At 47.7% G+C, this 6,374-nt stretch overlaps 1 non-coding gene across 1 annotated transcript; it reads right to left on the bottom strand.

Moving 5' to 3' along the window:
• Positions 1-5,208: 5,208 nt before the first annotated feature.
• trnak-uuu (transfer RNA lysine (anticodon UUU)) lies at positions 5,209-5,281 on the bottom strand. Its single transcript has one exon. It is a non-coding gene; the product is annotated as a tRNA-Lys (tRNA).
• Between the last annotated feature and the right edge of the window lie 1,093 nt (positions 5,282-6,374).

Below are 6,374 nucleotides of genomic sequence, written 5' to 3'. Positions count from 1 at the left end.
ATCCCCACACCCCACTACTTGCCTTCAGACAACCACACAGCCTCTAACAGGCCAACGTTGTCCACCTCGTACGCTGCAGGAAAGGATGTCCCGAAGCGTGGCACATTGGCGAGACCATGCAGACGCTGCGACAACGAATGATCGGACATCGTGCGACAATCGCCAGGCAGAAATGTTCCCTTCCAGTCGGGGAACACTTCAGCAGTCAAGGGTATTTAACCTTTGATCTTCGGGTAAGCGTTCTCCAAGGTGGTCTTCAGGATGCACGACAATGCAGAATCGCCGAGCAGAAACTGATAGCCAGGTTCTGCACTACAGCCTCAACCGAAACCTTGGACTCATGTTGCATTACATTCATCCCCCACCATCTGGCCTGGGCTTGCAAACTCCTACCAACTGTCCTGGCTTGAGACAATTGACACCTGTTTAACCTGCGATGATACTTCTCTCCAGTTGCTCCGTCTGAACCTGTAAAGACATAATTACCTGCAAAGACTCGCATTCAAAGTATTGTCTGGCATCATTGACTTTGTCTGTATATGTGGAAGTGGAACTCACCTCTTCATTCACCTGAGGAATGCGCTGCGCTCCGAAAGCTACTGATTTGAAACAAACCTGTTGGGCTTTAACCTGGACTTCTTGATGCATCAGGAAATACAACAGCAGGCCCGTGCCTCCTCCACCTCCTCTGTCTCGATTCTCAACACCTTCAGTCGTCTCAGAAGAAAGAATAGAGCTTTCACAAATACAACAGGCTGCCCATTGTGGAAACCTTGTGTGAATACATTTTATTTATTTATTATTCTATTTATTTATATGTGCCACTTTCATTCGCCCGCCTGATCATTGCGAACTCTCTCTCTCTCTTTCTATCCCTCCTCTCCCCTGGATAGACAGACAGTGGGTGGAGGGGGTGGGGTTATAAGGACCTCAGTGGGGAGCTGAGAACAGTAAGGGATGCGAGGGCAGTGAATGGATTGGCAAACGGTACTGACAACCCTTAGACTTGGCTTGGGGCTTTCTTGACGACTCCATCCCTCTTCCAGGGAACTGTCTGCAGCTGGCGCTGCCTGTTTGCAGACTGTTCATATCTGACATCAGACAAGTTTCTAACCAGATATCCACCACTCTCCTTCTCACTGCCAACACCAATATGTCTCTTCACAGTCCATTGTTCCCACCTTCAACCCTCAGGCTCCACTTTTGCTTTCTGCCTCCTGCTCAATACTCACTCTCCTACTTTATCTCTCACTCAACATCACACAGAATTCTTCTCCCACTACCTTTCCTCACTCTCCAGCATAATCAGTCCCTCTCGCCTCCCTATAATCATTTCCACACATTTTATTTTATTTCGCTCTCCCACTCTCTATTTATCAACCATACTGCTTGCTCCCCTTTCTCTCAGTCTCACCCTCTGTCTCTCCCCTCTCTTGCAATCTGTCCACACCCATTGCGTTTCTTACAATGCAGGCCCCTGAATGGGTCTAACGAAAACGTGTAGAGACCCTTATTCTGCATCTAATGGACACTTTAATTGCCCTGGAAATGTTGATGGGACAATCTAAAGGGGCATTTACTGTTCAATTACATCTTGATACACCTGCCCAGGACGTCGTTTTTGGACAGTTTCGGGGACTGCAATCTCGAGAGAACCATTTGATGGAAGTGCTTGACAGGGACAATATCGAGGGAGCTTTGGATGTATCTAGCTCCATGTTCCCTGGGAGGGACATTGTAGAGCTAGCTTTACTTTGTATCGAACCCTGTGTTTGGGGGCATTTGATAAGTGCGGTGCAGAAGGAGATTTATTCTGTGGATAATCGAGTGTAAATACATCCCGTGAGTATTCAGTGACAACACTGCGGACATATTTGTACTCAGCGTTCCATCCAAATTCTTCCCCTTCCAATAAATAACAATAAAACATAAGGAGCATTCTCTGACCTGTGATATATTTAGTCATGGCTTACTTTTCTACGTGTTATTTTTATCACAATCTCAGCTGGGACAGCACGTGACACGTGAACAGGAGAACACATGAACATGATATTTGAGGCATGCACTTTCAGCTACACTTGAACCTGGTTCAGGGGAACCACCTGTGCAAAGTAAAGCTCGCTGTGGACCCCTAGATGTGGGACGAGGAACAACAAATATCTGTACAGAGCGGAGGGGGCGACAGGGAAGGTCATGATGAGGAGGAGAATACACCAAATCCTACAGAATCTTACATACAGGGTCACAGAGTTGCTCACTTGGACAGAGATTGCAGAAGAGCAGAACTAGATTGACATGGGTGAGCAGTATGTTTGCAGTGTACATGACTCACAAAATGCAAATCGGATGCTCAACTTTATTACAAGTATAAAAGATGAGATTTCTTGATGTACATGGCATTGGAGAGAACACAGTGTTGGTCAGCTCCAATTAGATGACACTCAGAATCGTTTCACTTGGCTTTTTCCTGTTATGAAGGTGTTGGTTAGGAGGAGACTTTGCCCATGTTGGGCAATACTCATTAAATCTTTGAAGAATGAGAGGTGATCCTAGTGAAACATGTCCCATTCCGAGGAGGCGTGGCAGGCAAGATTAGGAGAAGATGTTCCTCTCATTTCAGTAATCTGGAGCTTCGTGAACATTAAAAGTGGGGCGAGGTTAAATTTAAGATGGAGCGGAGCGGGAATTGGTTCAACCTGAGGGTCGCTGGTATTTCCATTCCCTTTCCCAGCCAGCAGTGGAAGCTCTGACCAGAGGGACTGTCAGGAAAGTGGAACTAAGATCACAATCAGGCCATCCACGGTTTCGCTGCTCGATGGGCCGAATCGCCTATTGCTGATCCTGTGTATTACTATATTCATGATTCCAATTATTCTTAATTTATTTTAATTTATTCAAGATAATATTCGAGGTTGGAGTACATACTCCCAGTTCAGCCATTTTAACCATTGTGTTATTCCAATCAATCTGCACATCACAGCCCGTTTCTAGCATCAGAACCGTGTGAGTTCAAGTCAGCATTGAAGAGCGGCCGCATTGTCAGATCGTAATACTTGGGATAGTTCCACATAACAAGAGGTTTAGTACTGTGAATAACAACTCACAGTCTGAGGCTCAGTGCTGGGGACAGGGCCACACAGACAGAGGATCAGTACTGGGGATAGTGCCACACAGTCAGAGCCTCAGTACTGGGGACAGTGCCACACAGTCAGAGGCTCAGTACTGGGGATAGTGCCACACAGTCAGAGCTTCAGTACTGGGGATAGTGTCACACAGTCAGAGGCTCAGTACTGGGGATAGTGCCACACAGTCAGAGGCTCAGTACTAGGGATAGTGTCACACAGTCAGAGGCTCAGTACTGGGGATAGTGCCACACAGTCAGAGGCTCAGTACTGGGGATAGAGCCACACAGTCAGAGACTCAGTACTGGGGATAGTGCCACACAGTCAGAGCCTCAGTACTGGTGACAGTGCCACACAGTCAGAGGTTCAGTACTGGGGATAGTGTCACACAGACAGAGGTTCAGTACTGGGGATAGTGCCACACAGACAGAGGTTCAGTATTGGGGATAGTGTCACACAGACAGAGGCTCAGTACTGGGGATAGTGCCACATAGTCAGAGGCTCAGTACTGGGGATAGTGCCACACAGTCAGAGGCTCAGTACTGAGGATAGTGCCACACAGTCAGAGGCTCAGCACTGGGGATAGTGCGACACAGTCAGAGGCTCAGTGCTGGGGATAGTGCCACACAGTCAGAGGCTCAGTACTGGGGATAGTGCCACACAGTCAGAGGCTCAGTATTGGGGAGAGTACCACACAGTCAGAGGCTCAGTACTGGGGATAGTGCCACACAGTAAGAGGCTCAGTACTGGGGATAGTGCCACACAGTCAGATCTCAGTACTGGGGATCGTGCCACACAGTCAGAGGCTCAGTACTGGGGATAGTGCCACACAGTCAGAGGCTCAGTACTGGGGATAGTGCCACACAGTCAGAGGCTCAGTACTGGGGATAGTGCCACTCTGTCAGAGCCTCAGTACTGGGGATAGTGCCACACAGGCAGAGATTCAGTCCTGGGGATAGTGCCACACAGTCAGAGGCTCAGTACTGGGGATAGTGCCACACAGTCAGAGGCTCAGTACTGGGGATAGTGCCACACAGTCAGAGGCTCAGTACTGGGGACAGAGCCACACAGTCAGGCTCAGTACTGGGGATAGTTCCACACATTCAGAGGCTCAGTACTGGAGATAGTGCCACACAGTCAGAGACTCAGTACTGAGGATAGTGCCACACATTCAGAGGCTCAGGACTGGGGATAGTGCCACACAGTCAGAGGCTCAGTACTGAGGATAGTGCCACACAGTCAGAGGCTCAGTACTGGGGATAGTGCCACACAGTCAGAGGCTCAGTACTGGGGATAGTGCCACACAGTCAGAGTCTCAGTACTGGGGATAGTGCCACACAGTCAGGCTCAGTACTGGGGATAGTTCCACACATTCAGAGGCTCAGTACTGGGGATAGTGCCACACAGTCAGAGACTCAGTACTGAGGATAGTGCCACACATTCAGAGGCTCAGGACTGGGGATAGTGTCACACAGTCAGAGGCTCAGTACTGGGGATAGTGCCACACAGTCAGGCTCAGTACTGGGGATAGTTCCACACATTCAGAGGCTCAGTACTGGGGATAGTGCCACACAGTCAGAGGCTCAGTACTGAGGATAGTGCCACACAGTCAGAGGCTCAGTACTGGGGATAGTGCCACACAGTCAGAGGCTCAGTACTGGGGATAGTGCCACACAGTCAGAGGCTCAGTACTGGGGATAGTGCCACACAGTCAGAGGCTCAGTACTGGGGATAGTGCCACACAGTCAGAGGCTCAGTACTGGGGATAGTGCCACACTGTCAGGCTCAGTACTGGGGATAGTTCCACACATTCAGAGGCTCAGTACTGGGGATAGTGCCACACAGTCAGAGACTCAGTACTGAGGATAGTGTCACACAGTCAGAGGCTCAGTACTGGGGATAGTGCCACACAGTCAGAGACTCAGTACTGAGGATAGTGTCACACAGTCAGAGGCTCAGTACTGAGGATAGTGCCACACAGTCAGAGGCAAACACGACGTTGTCACGGTTCTTCCACTTTCCATTAAATTCTTTATTTTTATTTCCTACCGTTCATTGGGAAGCAAACGCCTTGAGCTAAAATCAAAACCCTGACAGGGACTTGAACCCTGGACCCTCAGATTAAAAGTCTGATGCTCGACCGACTGAGCTACCAGGACCAATTATAAAAACGTTCTCACAGCTCACTTCAAAGTCTCATATTGTATCTTTTGAATTTCCTTCCCTGGTAATTCAGCCTCTCCAGCTCATTTCCCTCGCAAGCAGACCGGCAGCCTCCCTTCGGCTTTCTTTCTCAAATTCTTCAACTTGGACTCGCATTTTACCAATGACCTGTGATGTGACAACTGTTGTGACCCAGGGACATGCACTGGGACTTCAAGACATTGAAGATTACGGTTAGTTCGCTGAGATATCAGTGGGAAGCTGCAGAGATACAGATTGGATTTTGAGAGAGGGAATAAAGGGTGTCATCTGTTGTTTGTTATGGCAGAGAGTGAACGCAAGTAAGCTCATCTAGTAAAGTAACAAATTATGCAAATCGCAAATTTTCAGGGTGTAAATAGATCTGTCAACGCCACATCTTCATGGAAAACGCCCCATCCTTTATCCCGCCCAAATCGTTCTTGCTGACATGCAGCAACATATATCGTCCAATAAAAAGGCAAATTACTGCAGATGTGAAATCAGAAAAAAAACAGGAAATGATGGAAAATCTCAGTGGGTCTGGCAGCATCTGTGAAGAGAGAACCGAGCTCACGTTTCGAGGCTGGGTCACTCTTCATCAGAGTAAATTATTCAATCATTCAATCTTTGCTCACAGACATCGCTGACAGACATTCAAAATGTTCCTACTGGATTTCCTGAGGTCAATCCTGTTGTGCATTCAAAGGAAAATACTGCACATGTTGTGAATCTGCATGAGAAACTAAAAATGATTGGATTAAAGCTCATAAAATTTGAGGATGTCTGTGGAGCCAGACACAAAGTTAATGTTTCAAATCCGTGTGATCCTTATTCAGAGCTGAAGCGAGGTGACATGCAATGGAGTAGATGAGGAAAATGGAAGTTGCGTGAATAATGGGAGATATGGAAGTTTGACATCAAGCAAAGGAAAGCAACCTTGAAGGTCAGTACCACAGAAATGTTGTCAACATTTTCTGTGATCATCATGAGATAAGGAGGATTTTTCACAGGTGACATGCTTTCACCTGAACAGGTAAAGGTACAGTTGAGATTTGAACTTACGATCTC

Source organism: Scyliorhinus torazame, chromosome 4 (genome assembly GCF_047496885.1).
Source record: "Scyliorhinus torazame isolate Kashiwa2021f chromosome 4, sScyTor2.1, whole genome shotgun sequence".
In the NCBI taxonomy this organism is placed as follows: Eukaryota; Metazoa; Chordata; class Chondrichthyes; order Carcharhiniformes; family Scyliorhinidae; genus Scyliorhinus; species Scyliorhinus torazame.
The sequence above is the reverse complement of the archived record's forward strand: the minus strand, read 5'-3'. Positions and strand labels throughout refer to the sequence as shown.